This window comes from Monodelphis domestica, chromosome 1 (genome assembly GCF_027887165.1).
Source record: "Monodelphis domestica isolate mMonDom1 chromosome 1, mMonDom1.pri, whole genome shotgun sequence".
NCBI lineage: Eukaryota > Metazoa > Chordata > Mammalia > Didelphimorphia > Didelphidae > Monodelphis > Monodelphis domestica.
In genome coordinates this window covers 563,852,119-563,878,168 of record NC_077227.1, presented here as the reverse complement: position 1 = coordinate 563,878,168, position 26,050 = coordinate 563,852,119, and the positions used below count along the sequence as shown (strand labels likewise).

General features: G+C 33.9%; 1 long non-coding RNA gene across 2 annotated transcripts in view; it reads right to left on the bottom strand.

Moving 5' to 3' along the window:
* LOC103102003 (uncharacterized) overlaps positions 1-25,629 on the bottom strand; it is a 31,713-nt gene extending 6,084 nt beyond the window's left edge. The window contains exon 1 of one of the 2 annotated variants that reach the window (XR_008915525.1): positions 24,914-25,629. This is a non-coding gene — a long non-coding RNA (uncharacterized LOC103102003). Of the gene's footprint in view, positions 1-8,895; positions 8,971-24,913 lie in introns of those variants that run through there. The other variant, XR_008915524.1, reaches the window with a different exon arrangement.
* Between the last annotated feature and the right edge of the window lie 421 nt (positions 25,630-26,050).

Below are 26,050 nucleotides of genomic sequence, written 5' to 3'. Positions count from 1 at the left end.
TTTCAGCATTTTTTTATTCCCTTCTCCCAATTTCAATTCAATTTAATTCAACAAATATGTATTGAGGAACTATTAAGTATGAGGACCTGCCCTAAGTTCTATTCATGATGAAAAGAGTAATAAGATATGGTCATTTTCCTCAGGAAACTTGTCTGCTAAGGTAGACAAAGGTCCATACACATATAGATAACAACATAAGTCAGAATGTGGTAAAGAAAAAATAAATCATGAAGAATTTATTCATATTTAAATTTGTTTGTTTGTTACATTAAAATCCTAATATCTTCCTCCCTTCCTCCCCTCCCCAAAGAGGAGAAGGCTTCATTTGACAAAAATGATATATGCATATATAAAATATATATATATATATATATCTTTCTTGATTCTATTCATCAGGTATTTCTTTGCAGGTAGACACACACAAATCATTCTTCAAACCATATTTCTGTTGCTTTATATAATGTTCTCTTGATTCTGCTCAATTAACTATTTGTAATTTTATGTAGGTATCTCCATGTTTTATTTTTAATGAGCCTTCTTGTTACTTCTTATAGTGCAGTAGTATATCATCCTAATCATATATGACTTCTTAGTTAGTCCAGTTCTTTACTACACCAAAGAGAGCTACTCTAATATATGCACCAAACTAAATGGGATTCAAAGATAAAAATTGAAAGTACAAGCTATTATGGACTTACATTCTCTCAGTCAGGGCAAGCAGTCTGATAAATTGAATAAAATCACTGACTTAAGAGTAAGAAAGACTTAGGTTTGTGTGAGAGGAGGAAATCCAGAGACTTTTGGGACATGCAAAGAGCCTGGAATGGCTACAAAAATCACAGCTACAGCAATGGGGGTGGGGGGGCTATGGATTTGACTTAATATTTCATTAAATATGTATTTTATGAGTGTCTCATTATATGACAATCTTTACCCAAAACTGCCAGAATGTCCTGTGTTAGAAATCGTCCAGAATATCAACTATATCAGGAGATGAGATAAATTTCAGAGGATCAGACTAAATAGGAGGTAGACACGTTGATTTATAACTATAAAAACAAAGGATGGGTTCTTAAGTTAGGGAGAAAAAGATGGTAGTGTTCACATCAGAAGCAGGGATCAGTACTGAAATGAAAGCAACTTTTGAAGGGAATAAATTACTTCCAAATAAAATAATATTTGTAAAGGAACTTGCATAGTGCCTAATAAATAATATGTACTTATTAATTTTTCTCCCTTGTACTTTCTCCCAAGAAAAGGAACTTATACAGGATCAGGATATGACTTGATATTATGATAACACAAGTGATTTAATTCCATGAAGAGTTTACAAAATGTGTTACTTATAGGTCGTTATGTACTTCTATGCAAAAGGTTGGCCTTGATTTCCATATTTCATATTTCCATATTCCTCTAAATATAAGAGACACATCTTGGCTCTTCCATTTAACAAAACAGCAAATAGTCAAGGTAAAATCACAACAAAATCAGAAATACTTTTTTAAAAAGCACTGATCAGAACCTACTAATTAGTTATAAGCTAACAAAATGGAGAGCACAAAAATAATAAGAAAATACCTTTAAAAACATATCCAAACTAATAGAAGATCTCATTTCTCACCTAATTACAGTAATTTTAGACTACCTTAACTTCTTTGGCTGTATTTATTTTGAATTTCTTCAACTTTTTAACCATGCTTCCTATCCTGGAAACATCTTCCTACACATTTTCACCTTTCTTTTGTGTGTTTATTTTTCCCTTACATTGCAATCTTTTTGGGGGGGGGCGGCATAGACTTCTTTTTGTGTATCTCCAGTAATATACACAGTAACTGACACAAAATAGGTACTTAATAAATATTTGTTGACTCTTGACCAAAGAAAGATCTGCAATTTGTTATATAATCTAATTTCAGGGAAAAAAAAATAGAACTTACTGGAAAGACCAAGCAAAGAATGTATTTGGGGAAGAGGGGAAGCCCTGGTCTTGATAGAAACCCAGGAGAATTCTTTTAATTTCAAATTTTTAAAGAACAATTAGTTTTAATAATGAAAACCTGTAAGATACTAATATTTAAACCAGGGAAGGACAGGGCAAAAATTAAATAAATAAATGCATATATATACATATATATATATATATACATACATAAATGTATGGACTAATATCACTGGTGTATATCAATTTTAAAGTTTAAAATAAAGTTCTGTCAAATAGACAAAATATTTCATACAAGAAAGAATTCCTTAGAACCAAGGTGAATTTAATTTGAGCATTAGGAAAACAATCAATGTCATGTATCTTAAATCTCAGTCACTTCTTTTTTTGCAAATGATTGGAGAAATTCTTTTCCATTATATTTCATCTCTTGGACTGGCATCTCCTGGTATCATTTTATATTCTTTTCCCACTAATAGGCAATCAGAGAAATGCCTGTTCTCTAGAATGGCCTTTTTCCTGCCAAGAGAGAGAGAGAGACAGAGAGAGAGAGAGAGACAGAGAGAGAGAGAGAGAGAGAGAGAGACAGAGAGAGACAGAGACAGAGACAGAGACAGAGACAGAGACAGAGACAGAGACAGAGACAGAGAAATTTCTGGTCCTCTAGAATGCTGATTTGTTCTTAGATAGAACAGAGTATGTTAGTATTCTATGGTGGCAATTTCCTATATACAGGGCATTAAATAAATTTAATTTCATCTTTTTCATCCTACTTGTCTCTTAGCTTTGCCTGCCTGTAGGAATAGAAGAGAAATATCATTTCATCAACTCTCTTGAATTGATCCTCCCACCTGAGCTGCCTACCCCTTTGAGACACACTGACCCTGAGTTCAAATGCTTAGAGATGTTATTAACTTCCCTGAACTCATTTATAAGTGATTAGTAAATACCTACAAGATGATATACTCCTTATCCAAGTGATTTTGAAGTCCTTCCTCAATGCCTGTGCCCTTATTCTTCTACCAGTCAAGTTATTGAAAATCTTACAACCCAATGTCACACTCTTAAGCTACCCAGTCCTTCAACTTAAGTCTCTGGAAGACTTGCTTTGAAGTTCACAAATTTGTTTTTATCTTAAATCTTGTCCTTTCATAATCCTTCAATCTTCTAACTCTCATTGAGGCTAGCTCTCTTTTGAAGGTGTTCTTCTATGGTCACCCTTTCAGGTACTTGTTGTACAGTCCCCTCCTAACTCACTGGTCAAGCTGTAAGAATTGGAATATTCTTTTCCCCCACTTGCCTCTATCAAGATCTCCTTCTAACACCATTAATCATTAACTCCTGTTCCTTTAAGGTTCACTCAATCCATATCTATTAATCATTCAAATACTAAAGCTTTTGTCTACCAATCTTCACTACACTCCCCTTCTCTCAAGGAGTTTAATTCCAGACTTCAGTCTTTGTTTCCTCTCTAACTTCTACACTCACATTAGGGGACTTATTCAAATTCCCTAACAGCTTCCAATTCCTCTACATAAACATTTTCCAGGACCTACTGCTCTACCCTACCTCAGCTACAAACTGAAAATTTAACACTAGCCCATATCCTTCTCTTTGGCATCCTAAGACCAAAATATTAACTTTGGATTTTTTCAAAAGGTGAATTTGGTATTAAGTTTGAAGTCACTCCCTGATTGGATTAAGTTGCAACTTCCCGCACCCCCCATCAAATCAAGTAGTGGATAGAGAAAAGATAATGGGAAGAGAGGAGCAAACAGGTATGCTATGGAGGCCACACCAGCTGTCTCATGAATCCTGCCATTGAGGAGACCTTTGTCCTCTGTCCCTCCTGACTCCCTAGAATCTGGAAGACCTGCCTCTTGCCCAGAATGAGGTGAGAGTTCTTTAATCAGAAAGGAATATCACTAAAATCATAAATTTGATTTGAGAGAAAAAGAGAGGGCTTTTGGTTGAGAACTGCAAGCTAGAAGGTGTTTGTGGGTCAAGGACCTGGCTGGGAAGAGGCTTGGTAGGGGAACTGCCACCCACATGTGGCTAAAGGATTTTTCTTTTTCTTACCTGATTTTTAAATTATTGAATAAATGACTGTGAATTAAAATAATCTCTAGAAAATTTAATCTTAACAAAACAAAGACAATCATGTACTTTCTATTACCAACAATTGCACAACCTCCACATTAATTCATTTTGAACTTGCCTTATCTGACCAACATCGATTATCATGTCACTTCTCACTCTGCCTTGAAATCTCAAACCCTATTATTTACCCAAATCATTATATCCAGTAACTTGAACCCTTAATTTTTCTCTAGGTCACGAGAATTCACTGGTTACATTTTACTCCTTCCTATAAGCTGACCATAGCTCTAAATTGTCAAAAGCTTTTAGGTTTCTTTTAGCTTCCGTACTCCCTCCTATTTCTGATATTGCATTATCAAGCCTTAGCCCTGTTATTCTTCCTGCCTGCTATCTTATCATCCTTATCATGTGCAACTGAGACAGCCAAGAAAAATGATAAAGCTGTGATGACTGGATTCACTATCAATATATGTCATGTAATTTCAAATGGATACTCGCTGCAGAAAGACAATCCACTTACCACTCCATATTCAATCAATCATCATCCTTATTACAGTTTTTGAAACTTTGTCATCCTTCTAACTTCTCATATCTCCCCTTCCCATTCCACTCTTAACTCTGAACTTTGCTGCATATTTCGCTGAAAAAAAATGACTATTTGTTGTTACCTCTTTTCCCCTCCTCCATCCCCACAAACATATCTACCAAATTCATTATGCTACCTTCTCTACTCCTAACATATTTCTCACATGACAAGAATAATCTTCACCTTTCAAGAAAAAAACTATCTATAAGAACAAGAGATCACATTACATCCTGTCAACAACATATTTCCTCCTTTAACAACCTTAATTTCTCACTTATTTTCAATCTCTTCCTGTGTATTAGATGCTTTGCTACTTTCATTTCTCTCCCCATCATAAAAATTCCCATACTTGAGTAATTCATCCCTAATCATTATCATTCCAAATTTCTTTTTCAGAGCTAAATTTCTCAAAATAACCACCTAAAATAACTCTCCTTGATTCCTTTCTTCTTTCTTTCTTTCTTCTTCTTCTCCTTCTCCTTCTTCTTCTTCTTTTCTTGTTCTTGTTCTTCTTTTCTTGTTCTTTTCTTGTTGTTGTTGTTGTTGTTGTTGTTGTTGTTGTTGTCGTTGTTGTTGTCGTCGTCGTCGTTGTTGTTGTTGTTGTTGTTGTTGTTGTTGTTGTTGTTGTTGTTGTTGTTGTTGTTGTTCTTCTTCTTCTTCTTCTTCTTCTTCTTCTTCTTCTTCTTCTTCTTCTTCTTCTTCTTCTTCTTCTTCTTCTTCTTCTTCTTCTTCTTCTTCTTCTTCTTCTTCTTCCCTTACCTTCTGTCTTGGAGTCAATACTGTGAATTGGCTCCAAGGCAGACAAGTGGCAAGGGATAGGCAATAGGGATCAAGTGACTTGCCCAGGGTCACACAGCTGGGAAGTGTCTGAGGACATGTTTGAACCTAGGACCTCCCATCTCTAGGCCTGGCTCTCAATCCACTGAGCTACCCAGATGCCCCCTGATTCCTTTCTTCTAATTCTCTTTTTTAAAGTTTAAGTTCTGATCTCACAATTCAGCCAAAATTGTTGCTTCTAAAACTATCAGTGGTCTCTTAGTTACCAATATATTGCCTTTTCTCCCTCAATTCCAAATCTTCTTGACTTTTTTTCCATCCCTTCAAACTGTTGATGACCATATTCCCCTTGAATCTCTACTTTTTCTAGGTTTTCATAACTCCATAATCTTCTAGTTCTTCTACCTATCTCACTACTCCTTTTAAATCTCTTTTATTGTATTTTCATGTACTTAACACATTATAACCAAAGGAATTTAACTGGGTTCTATTTCAAGCTCTCTTCTCTATTAGTGTTATTTTCCTTGGTGACCTCCATACCTCCCATGGACTCATTTGATACCTCTACATTCTCAAATGGACTAATCCATTCATAACCTCTATCATCACATCCAATCTCATGTCTCCAACTGCCTAGTGGACATCTCAAACTAGATGTCCAAAAGACAGCTTGATCTCAACATGCTTAAAACTGGACTCATTAGCCATTTGTCTCCAAACCTTCCCATTTCGTTAAAAGTTTTGTTCATATCACAAACCATGCATCCATCAAGGCAGCTCAAAGATCATGTTCAACTGTTTACACTCTCTCACACTTTGCATCCAGTCTGTTATCAAAGGCTTTTAAATGTTATCTTCATGATATCTCTCCTATGTATATATATATATATATATAGCCCCTTCTCTTCTTGGACACTGATACCACTCTGGTACAGGTTCCTACTTCTTCATGCTGGGACTATTACAACAGCTTCTTTGTCAGTCTCCCTAACATCTCTCCCTCTTTTAGTCCATCTTTCATTAATATGTAAAAGGCATCTTTCTAGTGAATAGATTCAAGCATATTACCCCCTTTCCCACTCAATAAAACCCAATGGTTTTCTGTCTCTGTCTCTCCTCCCCTTGTGACAAGGAAATCACTTTAAAAGACTGATATATATTAATTTAAGGTCGCCAAGGAATTCAGCTATGTAATTCCTAAATGAAAACCCAAGTCAGCAGTCAACCTTTTATAGAATTTAATTACAAACAGGAGGAAGAAAGGAATTAGAGAGAGGGAGAGAGAGAGAGAGAGAGAGAGAGAGAGAGAGAGAGAGAGAGAGAGAGAGAGAGAGAGAGAGAGAGAGAGAGAGAGAGAGAGAGAGAGAGAGAGAGAGAAAGGGGGAGAGAAGGGAATAGGGCTTAAATACCCCTTCTGTTTAGGCTGGGCCAAAAGGCCCAAGCCCTTAGATAGCTGAGGCAAAGAAAAGAGATCAGTCCCTATCACTCACGTGACCGAAACAGAGAAACAGTCTCAGGGGCCTCCACCTCCAGCTTCCTTCAGAGTCAACTCTCAAAGCACCACCTCTCAGAGCAAAAACCTCTCCAACCAACCACCCCTCAGTCCTCAGACCCCTCTATCTTTAAGGAAACCATCCAAGTTCCCTCCCCTCAGTTCTTACATCTACCAATCACTGTCCATGTCTTCCCTGTGCCAATGGTGGCTCTAGCTTAACCTAGGACCGCCCAGAGGTCTGTGGCTTTGCACATGTCTGTTGAAGGTCTTATTCTCAAATAATTAAATCTTGATCCTTTGCTGCAGCCCTTCCTAAATCCTGTTAGGACTGAGTGGGGTGGAAATTGTATTTTCCAAGACCTGGTTCTGTCATTCCAAGTATCTCTATTGTATAAATTCTAAAATCAATCATGACTCAAAGAAATTCCTGTTCCATGCATAAGCATAGGTCAAATCCCTTTCCATTGTTCAACAAAAGGTTTCTGTCCTAAAGTAATCTTAAGAAGGGAGGAGGAGGAACCTCCCATGCCAATGGGGTTCACATTCCAATAGAGTTCCCACTATCAATAGGAAATTTTTCAAGTATGAAATTTCCCAATGGTGAAATTTCCAACATTTATAAGTCTAAGAAATTTTAAGATTTACACCCTCCATCTTTCACACACACAAACACACACACACACACATACACATGTGCACACATGCACACACAAAACACATACATCCTTTTTTATGCACCCCCATATTCTGTTTTGTTTTTTTCAGAAAATTTGCCTCTGCTATTCCTCACACAAAAGATACAGTCCCCCATCTCAAGGCATTTTTATTGGCTATAACACATACCTAGAATTCTCTTTTCATTTCTATCCAATGGGTTCCTTGGCTTTCTTCATTTTCCAAGTGAAAAATACATCTACAAAAAGCCTTTTCCAATCTCTTTAATACAAATGCCTTTATTCTGTTGATTTTCTTTAATTTGTCCTGTATGTATTTTGTTTGTACTTACTTATTTTCATGTTATTTCCCTCATTAAATTTTGAGTTCCTTGAGGCCACAGACTGATATTTGACTTTATATCCTCAGCACTTAAAAACAGTGTCTGCCATATAGTAAGTAATTAATAAATGTGATTGACTGGCTGATGATTTATTATCTCAAAATATGATTAAGCACAATATAAATTTATAAATGACTATGTAAAAATATGGGTTTAGAGAGAATTTAGTGTGTTTATTCAAAATCTTAAGCAATTATCACACGCATTGTAATATATTAGTTTTGCCAATAAATAAAGGAGTTAGTAAAGAATTTCTATTCTCTCTGCTATTATTTATTATTTTTCAAAAAAACCCTAGCAAAATCAGTAAGTCAAGAGAAAGATATTGAAGGCATAAATTTCATAGTAGAAATAAATCTATTCCTGTGTTAATGACAAGCTGGTTTACTTAGAAAATCCTAGGGAATCAGTGAAAATGCTAATTGAAATGTTAGCATCAAGTAAGTTACAAACTATAAAATGAATCCTAAAATTTCAACATATTTTTATGATTATAAAAATTTCATGAGGTAATACTAGAATAAAATGTGGTTAATTTTCCAAATAAATCAAGAATGGACAAAGTATTTGGGCTTTGATCTATCAAAGTATAAAAAATAAAAAAAAAACTTGCATAGAATCAATGACAACATAATTCTTAAAGAAACCGATGTCAATTGAGCTCTTGGAGTTCTGTTTTTTCTTCATTTCTAAATTATTCCATTATGAAAAATGACAAAATACCAAATTTAATGTATACTTTAATGTATAACAATGAAATTATCAAAGAAATATTTGGCCCCTTTTAACCTCAGCAATAATAAAGATTTTGTTATTTTATTCCTTTATTTCTGATGTAGAATATTGTAAATTGGTTATACAACCCCAAATAAGTTAGTATTGATAATAACAATGGCAAGGGACATTTCAGGGAATGATATATATAACTGAAAAACTCTTACCTTTTGTTGGCACCTTATTTTGGACAATAAGATGGATAGTCATTGTAAGATTGTTGACATATAATCAGTGGAGATCTTCCAGATTAATTCCCATATTTTCCATATGAAGAAACTTAGGCAGAGAATGGTTAAAAAAGATATAATCTTTATATGGAACCTTATAATTTATAAATAGAATATCACCTTCACTTGTATTTTTTCATCTTTAAAATGGGTAAAAAGCCTTTACTATCAGTATTATCAACATTGTTTTATGTGTACCCTCAGCATCCATGTACAGTATAGATTACAGATGTTAATCATCCCTAGTTTAAAAGTGAGAAAATGGTAACTCAGAGAGCTTAAATGAATTTTACATAGTCTCCCAGCTAGTATCAGAGATAAGTTTTAACCAAAGATGTCTCTTGAAGATTTCAATACATTGATTTTGCACTCTTAGTTTGATTTCATCAAGAATTCCTCAAGAATGATATTTACCACCAAAGAGCATGTAGAGTCTAATTACTGATCAGAGTATGATATTTTCACTTTATTTCCTTCATGAGCTTTGTATTGTAAATTTGATGTGTGTCTTTTTTCATGGCAAGTGGAATATGGAAATATGCTTGGCATGACAGCACTGATATAACTTACCTCACACAATTTACCACCCTTAGGGATGTGGAAGGGAAAGAAGGAGAGAATATGAATTGCAAAAAAATCATATAATTATCAAAAATTATTTCATATGTAATTTTTACAGCTTTTAAAAATTAAAAAATAATACATTATCGCAGGCTATCTTCATTTCCATTATTTGACAGGATTATTAAACTAGTAGATAAAGGAATTGTGAAAGTACTTTAGTTAAATTGAATCAAAGATTTTGATGAAGTGTCACATTCAGTTCTTATGGAGGAGATGAAAAGAGAGACATTTTATTATAATACTATCAGATAAATTACTAGGGGATAAATTTAATGAACTGCAAACCCAATATGGGTTAGTAGCATGACTGTAAAAAACAATATGATCCATTCTAAAGGAGCTATCTTATAGCAATGTGGAGGTCATAGTTTCACAGTATTCTGCCATCATCAAATCTCATTTGAAATCTTGTAGGAAATCATGATTTAATGAGGACAATGATAGTCTAGAGTGAATATAGTGGAAGGCCACTAAGATATAAAAAAATTTGAATGAATGTCAGGGGAGTAACAGTTGGAAGAATTGGGGGACAATTAGTCTGTGGAATAGAAGATTCAATGATGATGTCATAGGTGTCTTCAAGGCCTTAAAGCAGTGGTTCTCAACCTTTCTAATGCCGTGACCCCGCAATACAGTTCCTCATGTTGCGGTGACCCCAAACCAAAAAATTATTTTGGTGGCTACTTCAAAACTGTAATTTTGTTACAGTTATGATTCAGAATGTAAATACCTGATATGCATCATGTATTCTCATTGCTACAAATTGAGAGGTTTAGAACCACTGTCTTAAAGAATATAATATGAATATTATATAGAATAAAGAATATAATAATTATATTATATATATAATTATATACAATAAAGAATATAATATGAAACTACAATGTGAAGGAAGCATAGACTTATTCTGTTTGGCCTCAGAAGGCAGAACCAGGAAAGTAATTGGAAGTTTCAAAGAGGTAAATTCATAATTTATATAAAAAAGTTTAAACAAACAAAAGTCTTACAAACAATTTCAAATGTCTCAATGTGATATTGCCTACCTCGAAATAATGGATTCCCTCTTCCTAGAAGTCTTCAAGTGGAAATTGGATAACCACTTGCTATGTATATTATAGTAGAGATTGCTATATGTTATGGGTTGGACTAAATTCTATGATTCTGTGAATCCAAGTAGATAATTATTTTGACTACATTATGCTATCTCTCTTGTTGATTTTTATCACCTCCTATTCTTTTCACATGGTGATATCACTTTTCCTGACATAAATATGCCCTCGAACTTAAAACAAAACATTGGATCAAACATCACTTATTATGTGAATTTTAACCATTATCTATTATTCTTAACTTTTAAAATAAAACTTACATGATATGACTAGTATATATTTAGTAATAATAGAAGATAAGGAAGGTCATATTTTTAATTTGACACATTTTGAGTATTTAAAATAGCTCCCTAACAACCAAAAATCCTTAGCTCCTAGATTTTTTTTTTTCAAATTCTTCACCAAAGTATGGAACATAGAACTGAATGTCATCTCTGCTGACAACATGCAAGCTGCTTCTTTGGAATCAAATGGTTTTTATAATTTTAAAGTAAATAATCCTTTCTCAGAGTAAGAAAGGCAATTAATTCATCAGAATACATTATAGAGTGAAACGATTTTGAGTCAGATGGCCTGAGTTCAAATGCCTGTTTAACATATAATAATTATGAGACCTTGGGCAAGCTTCAAAACCTCTTTAGTCTTTGGTTTCCATATTAGTAAAATGAGAGGGTTGGATTAAATGACCTCTAAGGTCCTGACCAACTTTAAATCTATTATCTCATCTTTGTGTCCAAAGCCAGTCTTGGGTATGGCATCCTTTGATCCAAAACTAAAACCCAAAGCAATCAAAACATATCCAAAGTGGCACAACATTGCAATACTTCAAAAATCAGTGATACTCTGAATAGGAGTTCTCTCTGCCTGTGTGTGTGTGTGTGTGCGTGTGTGTGTGTGTGTGTGTGTGTGTGTACCCTCTAAGACTTAAATAGTCCTCTTGAATCATTCTGGAGAAAAAATCACCCAAGGGAAATCATCCTTGTGGTCAGCCTTTCAAAACTTTAGAAATTTCAGCCAGAATTAACAATTTCCAACTGATTTAATATTCCACATGTTTTTCAGTTTAAGTGATACTTTAATAAATGTTTTTACTCTCTCTTTGGACATGTGTGTTGGGTAATGTATCTGTGTGCCAAGAAAATGGGCATAAAAATAAACACCAAGGCTGGGGATGATGGAGCAGCTATCAGATGCAAAGCAGTCCCATGGCCATAATGATTAAAAAAAATAAATAAATGTTTTTACTTTCTAGACAAAATGTCCATTTAACCAATAATATACTTGAAGCCTGGTAAAAATAGTCCTATGCAGTCCCAGCACAACTTATACCAGTGGTGTGTGGATCAAGTAGCTGACATTTTGTTATTGAACCTTCCTTTTTTCCTGTCAGACAATGAAGTGAATGACAAAGTTGTGTATAGGTTGAAATGGAGATGTTTAGTCATACCCAAAAATTAAAAGGGTGGAAGTAAGCGTTTTCTCAATGATCTTCCTCTATCAAATAAAGGTAGGTTATCCTGAGAATTTCTTGAGAAGAGCAGAAGGATAAGGGAGAAGATAGGAAGTATGATGATTAGAGTAAGATTGAGAACATTTACTCTGTCAGATCCAGCTTTGGGGATTCCTTTTCCCCTCCTCCTTTAATCTCCCACTGGTCATGCTGCTACAACTGAGTAGCCATTTAGCACAATAAAGTGAGATGAACTTTTACATGCTATAGTATACTTAATTTGAAGTAAAATTGATTGAGGTTTTATCTGAATTTTGTTAGTTGGGACCTTTGGGACTTGAAACAAGCTATTTTACCTCCTTGGAAATCAGTTTTCCTGTGAAATTCTCAGGCTTTGGCAATATATTAGATATGGCCAATATATTAGATATGAGAATGAGGAATAAAAATCACAGACAGCTTGAGAGCCTGAAAACCTGAGAGAATATTGGTACCCTCAACAGTAATAGGTAAGTTTTGCAGAAGTCAAATTTTATTGGGAAATATGGCACTGGATGAGGGTACAGCATATTCAATAGACAAGTGTCTCCCTTGTTTTCAGGAGAAAATGTTTTATCTAGCAGTTTACTTCACTATTCGGCCTCATTTTTTTTAGGTTTCTCTTCAGTGTCTACAACTTTTTGAGCATAGTTATTTAACAATTGGTGGTTTTTCTGACCCTTTTGTTAAAAGGTCATTCATTGTCCAATAATATATCCCCTAAGTTTAGAATAAATAAACCCAAAAAAGACAGAAAAAAGAAAAGAAAGTCATGCATTCATATACCACATGGATTGTCAGGTAATGAAATAAGGTCATGATGTACATCTCTCCACATAGGCACTTAATATTATTTCTTCCCTTGATTATCACTAGAGAGAGAAAGCTTGCTTTCTGTTTTGGAATTTGTGTACGTCATCTCAGTTCACAATTGCCAGTTAATTAAAGGGCTTTTCAACCACACAGTAAATAATCATAAAATATTCTGTATCGGGTCAAGACCCCTCTATCACAAGGAAACATACATTTTCAGAAGCAGGACCAAGTCTATCCCGCAGAGTGGTTGGGCCCCTTGTTCAAGTCCCCTGTTATACTTCCAAGCTATGCTTACATGTCCCATCTTGTTTGAAAACTTAATGAATTTCCTCTAGCTAGAAGTGATCTCTTTCTTGAATTTTTCAGGCCACTGAATTTCACCTGTTCTGTTCACTTAATCATATTTTAATGAGGCTTTATTTGATCTTAAACCAAACTGTTGTCAGCTTTTGTTATCATCTACTGTTTTTAATTGTTGTTTGAGGTAGTATTGCTGATAATCTTCCTTTATTCTCTTTTTACTGATTGAATTTTACACATTTTTGACAGGTGCACTCTTAGTCTCTTTACACACTTTAATGCCTTAGTGTGTACAATCACAAAATTATTATCTACAATGGGCTACATTCTCCCAGTGACACAGCCAAATGAAAGGTGTAAAGGACAGCAGATAGTTATTTGTTATTCTTTACTCATAAATCTTATTCCCAAATCTTAATGCAGATTGGTACATGATAATAACTTATTGATTCTTATCATGAAAAATGATCTAAAATTTTCTTCATTTAAATGTCCTCTATTTATTTGATGCAATCAGACAAATTTGACACCAAATGTGTTACCATGGGCAAATCATTTGATCTCCCTGGCTCTCAGATGAGTTAGGTTTTGTAAAGCATAATTTTAGCATTGTGACCTAAACTATATTAATTATTGGCCTCCATGGATATCCCAAATAACAAAAAAATATCCATGTCAATCTGGAAATTTATGGTGATTTAATTAATATAGTGGAAAGAAATTTAAGAAGGGAGAAGGAAAGGGTGTAGAATTTCTCCTGCCTGGCTTGTGCCGGGTGGGAAGATTAGAGACTCTAGAAGGTAAGGTTTTGGAGAGAAAAAGAAAAAGGAACCAGCCTGAACTCCAAGTTGGCTCAGCCAAGATGCCTGAACCTGAATTAGCTCAAGGGCAAACTCACAGCCAAAACCCAGACAAATAGGTGCCACCATGCCAAAATGTCGGAAAGCTTAGCACGCTGACAGCCAGAGACGCCTCTCTGGGAAAAGAAGGTGAAGAGAGGAAGTGAAGTGATTTATATAGACGGTTTTATGTCACTTTCCTGCATCTCATCTGCATCAATGATAGCTTAGCTTGACATAGGACAGCCCAGGGGTCTGTCCACTGTTTCTGCACGTGTCTGTGGAAGGCCATTTTCTCAGATATTTAATCCTTGTGTATGGTGCTGACATTCCTGATGTTGTTAAACTAAGTAGGGTAGAGAAATGTAGAGTTCTCAAGACTTGATTCTGTTAGACCAAGTATCTCCATTGTTACTAATCAGGAAATATCTAAATCAGATCTTCTGAGATGGTCTGAGTAGGGTGGAGTACTTTTAAAATTCAGTTTTGAGGTCCAATCCAGCTCCAAATCTAATTTTACCCTTGATTTAGGTTCTGACAGATAGATTTTGTCCAACATTTTGTTGACTCTGCATTTTGAATATTCAGTATTTTAAAACAGAGGATACTTTCCAAAGTCATTTATTCAATTAATCAATAATTATTTATTAAACACCAATTGTTTGGTAGTTATGGTGATGCTATCTATTAGAGAGAGAAAAATTATTATGTGTGTAAAAGAAATTTATATTTAAAGAGTTAAATAGCATCACACATATAGGTACATAAGAGGCATACCTAAGGACATGTATGTTTAGTATCCTTAGAAGAGAAGACACTAGAAGAGAAGACACTAACACTGATGAATATTATGTGCAGAGTACATGTGGAAGATAGGGACACAATAGATGAAATAGTCACTTGGATTTTTTTTGTTTCTTGATGGCATTGTGCTAATTAAACTAAATTAGAAGTGTGCCCACTAAAATGAAATTGCCTAATAATAACATATACAGGAAAAATATTAAGGCAACGAAGAAAACATATGACCCAGACTATCATGCAAAATTGGGATGACAGTTTACTGAGTTGTTATCAAATGTGATATAAGGATCATGATACCTGTGGCACTTCAGCTATCTCAGGACAACAAAAATTCAATGTCAGGAGAAAGAATAAAGACAATATTGCACGACCTCTCTTTGAACAAATTTCTCTCATATAAAATAAAGAAACTTCTGGTAATCAAATCTAGAGTACTTTGAAAAAATTAAGGCACAACATGAATATAAATCTATTTTAAAATTATTTTAATAGAAAGAATAAATAGAATGTAAAGAGAAAGGATAAATGAATTGCAAAGGATAACAACTAATGTCTGTTGGATTTATAAGAAATTGCTATGTTAATAATTGAATGCTATTAAATGCTAATATGTTTAGTAGTAAAAAAAATTCTTAGTACTTGGAATGGTGACAAATTATTAATCTTGAAGTCAAGATATAGTTTTGAATTCCAGTTGTAGCATGTTGTAAACATGTTATTATCAATCAGTAAGCTCATCTCTTTGAGCCTCAACTTCTCAACTATAAAATCAAATTTCATATTATACTGTTTTGAGCTGAAATAGAACTTTTGCTACTGTTCAATCATCTTCTGTAATGACCAAGTTTTCATGACCCCAGTTAATTTTTTTCCTGGCAAAGATACAGGAGTGGGTTGCCATTTCCTTCTTGAGCTCATTTTACAGATGAGGAAGTGAGATAAACACGCTTAAGTGACTTGCCCAAAGTCAGGGTCACATAGCTGTTAAGTGTCTGAGGCCAGATTTGACCTCATGCAAATGAATCTTCCTGACTTTAGGCCTGACTCTTCCACTATGACCTCTAGTTGCTATATAAGGACCTTGGAAGTAATCTAGTACAAGCCACTCATTTAATGAAATGAAACAACTAAAAGCCCAGAAAGACTGTAAGTGACAGACTTAGATTTGAACCTAGATTTCCAGACTTCAGTTCCTTTTCATTATTCTTTCATTGTCTTGCATAGCCTGACTCATGAAGAGGTGTTTAAAGGTGTTTTGTAAAACTTAAAGCATATAGCTACATTAAAAAAAACAAAAACTATGAGGATAATCAATGTACTGTATATGATAGTGTTTGGAGAAGTATCTAGTCTTTCACTAATGCAAGAGCACCTGTAACTTTTGGCAAGTCATTTCTATTGTTTTCCTTTGCAAAATAAGGAGGTAAGACAACTTTAGCTCTAAGATCCTACCTCTGAATATTTTTATCCTTAAAGTGAAGGAACTTATATATACAACAGATTCTAGCCTTTCCTGGTGTATTACTTTGCAAAAAACTTAAACCAGTTCATTGGTCTATACAATTTCTTATGAAAAAAATCAAAATTCTTGGCAATTCTCCTCTGCATGACAAGGTATTCTGTAGCCTTGTAAGGACTTGATAAGACAAATATACATGCAAATTGGAAGCTGACAGTTGTATATTGGACAGACTCTTCTCATTTTGACTTCAGGGAGACTATGCTTAAGTGTTTGATGCTGCCAGGCAAAAAGACCATTTTTTTTTCTGCAGACTGGGTTTAATGAAAACATTGATCAAAATGTTAATTTATGTTGATTTATCAAGACATGATGATTATAGTGATAAGGCTCCATGATTGGTACTTCCAGAGTAAATGTACTGAGATGATAAATGTGCATTTCCCAGGCCACCAGAATGGATTTTGCACTGCAGTTAATGTTTCATATAGCCCAACTTCATTAAGCACAACTCAGTTAATGACATCATGAATTTGTTTCATTTGATCAAATTGCATTAATTAGGGAAATGTGTGGAATGTTGATCATGAAGAAATGGTCTTTTTCCCCTGGAAAAAATGGGGAAAAAAAACCACATTGTACTGTAATTGGATTAATTTGTCCCCCTTCATCCCCTTTTAAATTTTTTTCTTAACTTCCATTAAATGGGAATATAGAGATCCTTTCTTGACAAAACCAGAAATACTTGGTGCTAACATGACTCTCATTAAGCAACTTAATTGTGGTAGTTTTAAGTTGAGAGCTCTCACTAGACTAATGCCAATCCCTGACAACTATATTAAATGCTGCCTCTCCAGAGACTTAAGACACTTGATAATAAAAAGCCCTGGGTTAACATTTTTCTTTGTAATTTTAAGAAAAACAGTCATCAAGGTCCTTCCCATGGTTCTTTGAATTATTTATGCATGATCTGTTGAGTGTAACCCCCCAAAAGATTAGTGCAATATTGTTTTGTCCTGGGAGTTCTGTTTGTGATAATGGTGCTCTACAGGATGCATATGATTCATGGTGACAATTCCATGGCTGTTTAAAACATTGTTGTACTGCTCTTAATTATAGGAACAGATTATCCAAACAGTTGAAAATCACATAATTTGCATGTAATTATGGGTATTATGTAGATTGGAAGGGGGATAGGTAGCTTTCATTAGTGAGAAAACATGGGCCTTTTGTTGTTTTAAAGCCTTGGAACACTTTAGTTCAAGTTCATGTTGTAAAACAGACTTGATGAATATGACTACACATGGTCTGATGGTGCTACTGAATTCAGCCCCAGAAAGCACTTCCGTGGCAGGGGCATGAAATAAATTACACCCCTGAGAGTATGTCCTCCCTGGGTGAAAAAGAGGTTATACTCTTGCTTCAGCTTTCTTCTTAAGAAAAGAAGCCAAGTTTCTACTGAAGTCAGGGCTGTTGGTTGCTAGATGAGCCTGAAAGTCATCCTCAGCATTTAAACAGGTGAATTTAGGGAATTTATGTGTACACACTAAAAACTTTAAATGATGGTTAGCTCTTGAAAGAGAATGACATGACAGAAATTTCAAAGATCTAGAGAGAGAGTTTAGTTAGCATTGCTATAAATTTGTGGATTGGATATTTTTTTTACTTTAACTGCATTTTGGATTATTATAGGAAATAATTTTCTATGGATGGAGTATGATGTATTAGTAGAGATAATGTTCAATTGTTCAATTGTATATAATTATTCCTGTCCCCATGGTCCACAGCAGGCCAGGTCCTCTTATACTCCCCTGCCTTTTGAAGTCTGACAAAGTTCATATTCAGTGTTTCCATGACACTATTTTCCCATCTCATCCTCTGCCATCCAGTTTGCTTTTATCTTTCATTCTTTCCCAGCATCAGGGTTTTTCCCAATGTTCCTGTCTTCTCAAAGTATTTAAACTTCAGCCTCAGTCTTTGACTTTCTAGTGAATGTCAAATTTAATTTTTAAAGTATTGACTGATTTGATCTCCTTGGCCTCCAAAGAACTCTCAAAAGTCTTCTGCAGCACCACAATTCCAATATGTCCCTTACTCAATGCTTAACTTTCCTTATAGTCTTATACATACATTGCTATGGGAAAAATCATTGCTTCTGGAGATGACTGTTTAAAATTTTGTTAGCAAGATGATGCTGTCCAGATTTGCTATACTTTTCTTCCAGAGAGCAAGCATCTTCTAATATTATGGTTGCAGTCATTGCCTGCAGTAATCTTTGAGGCTAAGAAAAGTTATGAAGAGTTGGACTTGACTGAAAACAATTCTTTCAAAGATAAATTATCTTCAATATGTTATGTTTTCATTGTCAAAAGACTTGGAGCTAATACCTTTATCACTGTAAGTTTTTTTTTTCTCATTCCAAAATCCTTTTTTCAGTTTTTAAAAATACCGTAAATGTAAGACTGCCTTCCACATTTTATGTCATTCAGCTAAAAGAAGAGGCCATATTATAATGTCCTAAGTGCCCTTTTTATTAGTGAGTACTTTATTCAAACTGATGAAACATACTTAATATTTCTTATAATCTTAAAGTATGTTTCATCTGTAAAAAAGCATGATATGATTGACCAAGATTCTGCATTTATTCTTATATGTTTCATTTGAAAGTGAAACCCTTTTTTTTTCCCTAAGGACAACAAGTCAAGTATAGTCAAAATCTATCACAAATGGTAGAGATATTCTATGGAGAATTTGATAATAACTTCCAATTAATACAATAGATTATTTTAAGTTTGTGTTACTTCAGTGCTGTTAGAAATGTGAAAGGACAGCAAAAAGTCTGAATAGATCGATCAGAAGAAAAAAATGAGAGAGGCCAAAGTTTTGGATATTTCATTGTTGAAGAATCAAACTTATGGTTTAGGGATATTTTCTTTGAGAAAATAATTAGAAGGAACTGGACATGGAAAATAGTTTATAATCTCTACCTTCTTTTGGAACTCATCTGAAGTACCATTTTTACTATGAGGAATTACATAAGCCAAGCAGCCACTATTGACTTCCTATTGGAATACCTGGTTATTTGATTGGTATATTTTGTACTTAAGAAAATACATGTGTTTCATTACTCCACTGTTTTACTCCAATACATTCTAAGGTCTATGAGGGCAGTAACTTTCATTCTTGTATTTGGATCCTTAATGTTTAACATAATGTTTGGTACACAAAAGGAACTTGATAAATATCTGGCGATTAATTAACACAATAATAATATCCATATAAATATGTAAATATAAATAATAATTTCTATTATATAAATTATATAAATAACATTATTTATTAATAATAATAAATAAAATCTAATGCTTTAAATAAAATATTTTTTATTATTTATTTTTTCTTAAATAAAAATGTGAAATATAAACAAACTAAAATAAAATATATAAATACATATATATAAAATAACAAAGTTATAACTAATTGAGTAACAAAAATGATAGTTATATTTAAATAGACAGGAAATGGTATTAATGTGAGTCATTCTTAAAGTAACTATCTGCTTAAAGATCACCAAGTCTTAGAGAAAAATCTAAATCTTAGAGGAAACAATAGAAGAAAAAAAATTAAATGAAAACATACATTAAATGTGATTAAACAATAATAATTACTACAGTTACCTGTTATATAGTGCTTAACTATTCTCAAAGCACTTTTACAAATATTTTCTTAATCCCTTTATCCTCAAAACAATGTTGTGAGGTAGATGTTATTGACTGTTGTTATTAAGTATATCTGTGTGTTTTTGGTATATTTGACTCTTTGTGACCTGTTTGTGAACTTGTTATCAAAGATGCTAGAATGGTTTGAAATTTCCTTTTCCAGTTCACTTTATTGAAGAGGAAACTGAGGGAAACAGAATTAAATGACTTGCCCAGGGTCACCAAGTTAGTAAATATCTGAAGTCAGATTCGATCTCAGGAAGGTGAGTCTCCTTGATTCTAGGGCTGCCACTATATCCACTGTACCAAGAAGCAGTCCTAGGTATTATTATTATTCCATTTTGACAGAACAGTAAAGGAACATAAAGCTTAAGTGTTTTTTTTTTTTTCCCCAGGATCACAGAGCCAGTAAGATTCTGAGAGAGAATTTGAACCCAGATCATGAGACTAAAAGTCCAAATTCCTTTCATTTTATCACCTAACTCTGTAAAACTACTCCAACCTGACCTTTCTAAACAAGTTATTAATCATTAAAAATGATTATGAGTAAGGAGAATGAATCCAATACTTATCAATGACAATAATTGCATACAGAGGCTCAATGAAAGGAAACTGATAGTAATATCAGAACACATAAGACTTTAAAAGGTATTTTAATATGCAGACACTTGCCTTAGTTTCCAAATAGAGATATTTGAAAACCAAGGGGCAACAATGGATTAGAATATAAACTATATTGTCAAATATAAAGGAGGAAGATAGGGGAAAATTATAATCAATACATCTTTAAAAAGAGAGACACCTTGGAAAGAAAGACCAATTTAAAGAAATTTTGATAAAATACATAGCAAAGAATTGAACACTACAATGTTTGAGGATGTGACTAAAAATAAAATGATAAACAATTAAAAGATGGAAGATAATTATATTAGATATATGTATAAACATATACATATATACGTAAAACATTTCATCATTAACAAAGCAGAGCTAGTACATATAGCTTTAGTCAATATGCAGATTTAGAAAGTAATACATAGTTAACTTTATTACCAAGGATAAGAGCCCCAGCCTTACTTATAATGACTTCTTATGTTCAGAATCTTTTGTGAAGATACAATTTATAGTCTCTCAGTAAGTACAATTTTTCTGTATAACTTTTAAGACTGACTTATGAAAACAGGCAGTTCTCTTGCAATTTGAGCATATTGCTTCACTTATGCTAAGTAAGATCATAATATCATAGGTAAAGAATTGGAAGAGACCATCTAGTCCAGAGTTTCTTAGCCTGGGGTCGATGGTTTATAATTGGGGAATGTATGAACTTGGATGCAAAAAAAAAAAAAATATGATCCTCTACCAGAAATTTAACATTCCCTTCAGTTTTGAATATAGAATCAGTAATAAAATACTACTTTGTCACCAATAGATGAAACAGATATTTTAATATCATATTAAATTTGAAAATCAGCAGAAATACATGACATCTGTTTTGCTTTGTTGAAGCAGTTCCAACCCATGTATTAATATTTTTATTATTATACTTTTAACCCAGAACTTTGTAACCCAAATTTTCTTTTTCCTCTCTGTCTAAATGCCTGAACTTTAGAATTTAAAGCTCAAAAAATAAATTGATCATCTATTGATCATAGGGTCTATATGACATTTCTAGCAGGGATTCAAAATCTGGTATCTATTAACTTTTGAAAACTAGTTCAATAAAATATTTTCCTTTATCTTCTTTAGGTTTTACTAGAGTGGCACAATGATCCATGTCAAAAAAAAAGTTTGGAATTTCTTAAGTAAAATGATAGCTCTCTCTCTCTCTCTCTCTCTCTCTCTCTCTCTATATATATATATATATATATATATATATATAATGAAGATTAAATTGTAATTCTCTGATTGTAACAATGAAGGTACTTAGCTCTTCCTTTATTGGGAAGATTGAATTGTAATCTACAATCTATTCTTAGATTTTAATCTACAAAAAGGTTGTTAACTCAGTATTTGAAGTACAACTACCCATTTCATTTTAACCACAAAAAGGTGTTAAGTAACTACAAAAGGTGAACTAATCAAAAAAGGTATTAAGTAACTACATAGGTAACCTAATGTGGAAAGGAAATAAGACTAAAAGTTGGTGGGGGAAGGGCAACTGGGAGTGGCAGTTGGGTCTTGTGACTAGCACTTCCTTCCAGGCTTTTTGTCCTTCCTGGTGTTGGAGAAGGGAAGAGCTTATTCAGCCCAGTCTGGAGTGGAGTTCCTCTACTTGCTTAAGCCCAAAGTCACAGGCCCAAACAGCTCTGAAGGTTAGACTGTTCTTGTTTGCTTTCTGTCTACTGCTAAGATTCTGAAATTGACAAAACTGGCACAGAAGACAGGAGTGGGAGAAACCCTCTGCCTGCCTGTGGGACCTGGCCTCAGCTCTAAAAGCTGAGAAAGACTCCAACCTTATTTAGAGACCTCCCTTGCCCCTCTTTCCTGATATACCTCCAATCCCAACTGGTTATTAAACTTTCTATTATTTGAATTTGCAGTTAGATAAGTGGATTATCTTTTTTTGTGCATAGAGGGTGCTGAACATCAGTTCAGTCATTCATCAACAAACAGTCCTTATGGGACCCCTGCTGCTTTCTCTCAGCAGGGGGCATCTCTCTCCTTTGCCTCACCAAGCAATATTCCCTCTCTCCCCTCGACTCCTCCATACCATGCAACAAACTTCCCATTATCCCCTGTTCTTTCACTCCTCTCATCTTCCTCAATAAATATTACAGTTTTTGGCAGAGCCATCTAGGTTTTCCAAACTATTTTGTCAAGAATTTGGGAAAAAGAAGGCAATTGGAGTTGTCAGAGAAATTTCAGAAAAATCTGGCCTGCATGCATTTCAAAAGCCTACTTTACTGTGGAGGGTAACCATTTTGAGAGCAGTGTTGAGTGCAATTAATCTGCCTAGTAATACCACACCCAAAAGAAACCACTCCTCCTGAAGGGAAGAGGCAACTCTTAAAGGGCTAGACTTAAAAACATTTTTTCTGTTGCAAAAGGCTTTTCAAGATACAAGATGGCAAAGAAATTATTACTTGCCATGGGTTATCTAGCCTGGATTGAATATATTTTTATATGTTTTACAACTTATTTTTTGTCACAATTCCAGATTATATTTATTTTCTGCTTAGGATATATGAAAGTTTGCAATGGGTGAATATAAGTATATATTGATTGATTTCATTCATTCCCACATATGCTGGAACATTATTCTTCTTGATCCAATTATACTATGCCCTAAAAAAAAACTGTGCATCTAATTTATGGAAAAAAAGCAAAAGACATTGAAATGACTGTGATGCTGTTAGCCATGAGGGAGGAGATGATGCAACTAAAGCAAATGATTAAGCAAGACTGAGGAGAAACAATGTGGCAAAGGTATTAACATACAACATCACATACCTAAAAATAACAATGAGGTTAAGCAAGAAAATACAGATGGGGCTACAAAGGAATATGTTCAGAAATGAATATGATATATGAAAATGAATACAATAATAACCAAAAGCCAGAGATTAAAACATAAACTGCTTCCAATCACCCTCAACCTCCTATGGTCTTAGTAATTATAATTAAATATTTACTACATGTGAAAATTTTTCTTGACCCTAAAAGAAGGTTCACAAAATTATTGTCATTTGAAAAATCCATTGGCATAATGCAGTGCTAAACCAACCACTTGCGAAATATAACCTCTTGTTTCTAGAAAGGCTGATTAATTTTTGCAAGGTAGGACAGATACATTTTGTCTTTTCATTAGCAGAAAAGAGGAAATCAACCAAAGAATTTCAAAGGTGTTTTCATCTACTGATGCCCACTGGGGTAAAGGGAAAGACATTTCCATCAGTGTGAGAAATGTTACTCAGCTAAGCAAATACCTTTCGTAACACATTGTAGTCAAGAGGAGGTTTTCTCAGTCTCTGACATTCTCTCTCATATGCCAGCAAACTCAGCAGGTGACTGTCACTTCTGTCCTGAGTGCTACTCAGTTGTCCCAGAGAACAACCATGCAGAAGCTATCTGATGAGCAGTCAGTGGAACAGTTCCATTCAACTGCTAAAAGATTTTTGTGTCTCGTTGATGGGTAATCTTTGCACAACTCTGCCAAAAGTTCATTTATTTTTAAAGAATTGAGTGAAAACAACAGATCGTGGAGGAATAATTGATAGTCATCATGTCCAGGACCTTCCTTTTAAAATGGTTCCATTTAATATATTATGGTCTTTTTAATCAGAGATAATACAATTTCTTTATTCTGTTTTTATTCCCCATTAAACAAAAAACAGGGAAAAAATCTCTAGATCTAGCCTCAAAATAATAAATCATTTCATAGATAATGACAACATGTGTATGTTACCTTACAGAAGTCAATTTACTTGTCTGGTTTGTGTATTTTTATCTATATAATAAGAGTTGAACAAGATAGTAAGGTTCCTTTTTTTTTTTGTAACATTCATGATCTTTACTGTGCCCTTCTCCCAGAGCAAAGTCATCTATTATCCCATGCTCTGCCTACCCCTAAGCAATGTCTCTCTTATTTATCTCTGTTAAAATGTTGTTCTGATACATATTCTGTCACTTTAATTTCTAAGCCCTTAGACTCTAGAATTGAAATTACTTCAGAGCTGATCTGACTCCACCTTTAGCAGATGAATGGATTTCTTTCTATTGTATCACCTAAGCAGATCAGCAATTTAATGGAAGAAAATGTATATTTCATGACAGAACTATTTTGAGTTCAACATTACCTTAGAAACTTAGCTGCTGTGTGACCCAGTCCAAGTCATTTAACATGTCCTTGTGTCTGTTCCCTCCTCTGAAAAACAGGAAATTTAAAATCTTTGTGTACCTCACAAAGTTGTTTTGAGAAACAAATAAGTTATATATAAAGCACTTTGAGAATCAATAACTTTATAAATGGCATTATTACTTGAAGAGATCTAGATAGCATTGTGGGTTGTGGTAGACTTAGATTGGAAGACCTGATTTCAAGCCCACCTTTATAACTTCTCTTGAGATTTGTATTTGGAAGTCAAATTTTCTCATCAGCCCTAGTTTTTTTCATCATGAATGCTTGAAATCCCTCTATTTCATCAAATATCCTTGTTTCCCCCAAAGAACGATATTGAGTTTTTCTGAATAAGGGATTCTTGATTATAATTCTCTCCCCTTTGCCCTCAAGAATACCATATTCTAAGTCCTCTGTTCTTTTAATTTAGAATTTGCCATATCTTATTTTATCTTGATTATGGTTCCATAAGACTTAATTATTTTTCCAGATGGGTTTTGGAAATAATTAACAACTTTGGCAAAGTTGCAGGGTAAAAAATAAACTCACATAAATCATCAATATTTCTTTATATATTCAAACAAAAATCAGACCTAAGATTTAGAAAGAGAAACTCCATTTAAAATCATTTTGAACAATATAAAATATTTGGGAACCTATCTGCTAAGACAAACACAGGAACTATATGAATACAATCACAGAACCCTTTAGACAGAAATAAAGTTACATTTAAACAATTGGAAAAACATTAATTGCTCATGGATAGGATGAGCTAAAATAATAAAAAATAATGATAATCCTCTTAAATTAATTTATTGATTCAGTGCCATACCAATCAAACTACCAAAACACTATTTTATAGAACTAGAAAAAATAATAATAATATTCATCTAGAAGAAGAAAAGATCAAGAACATCAAGGTAACTAATGAAAAAAAAATGTGATGAATAGTGGCCTAGTAGTAGCAGATCTTAAACTGTACTATAAAGCAGTGATCCTCAAAACAACCTGGTACTGAGATAGAAAGGTGTATCAATGGAATACACCAGGGGTAAATGATTCAGCAATTCAGTGGCTGATAACACCAAAGATCCAA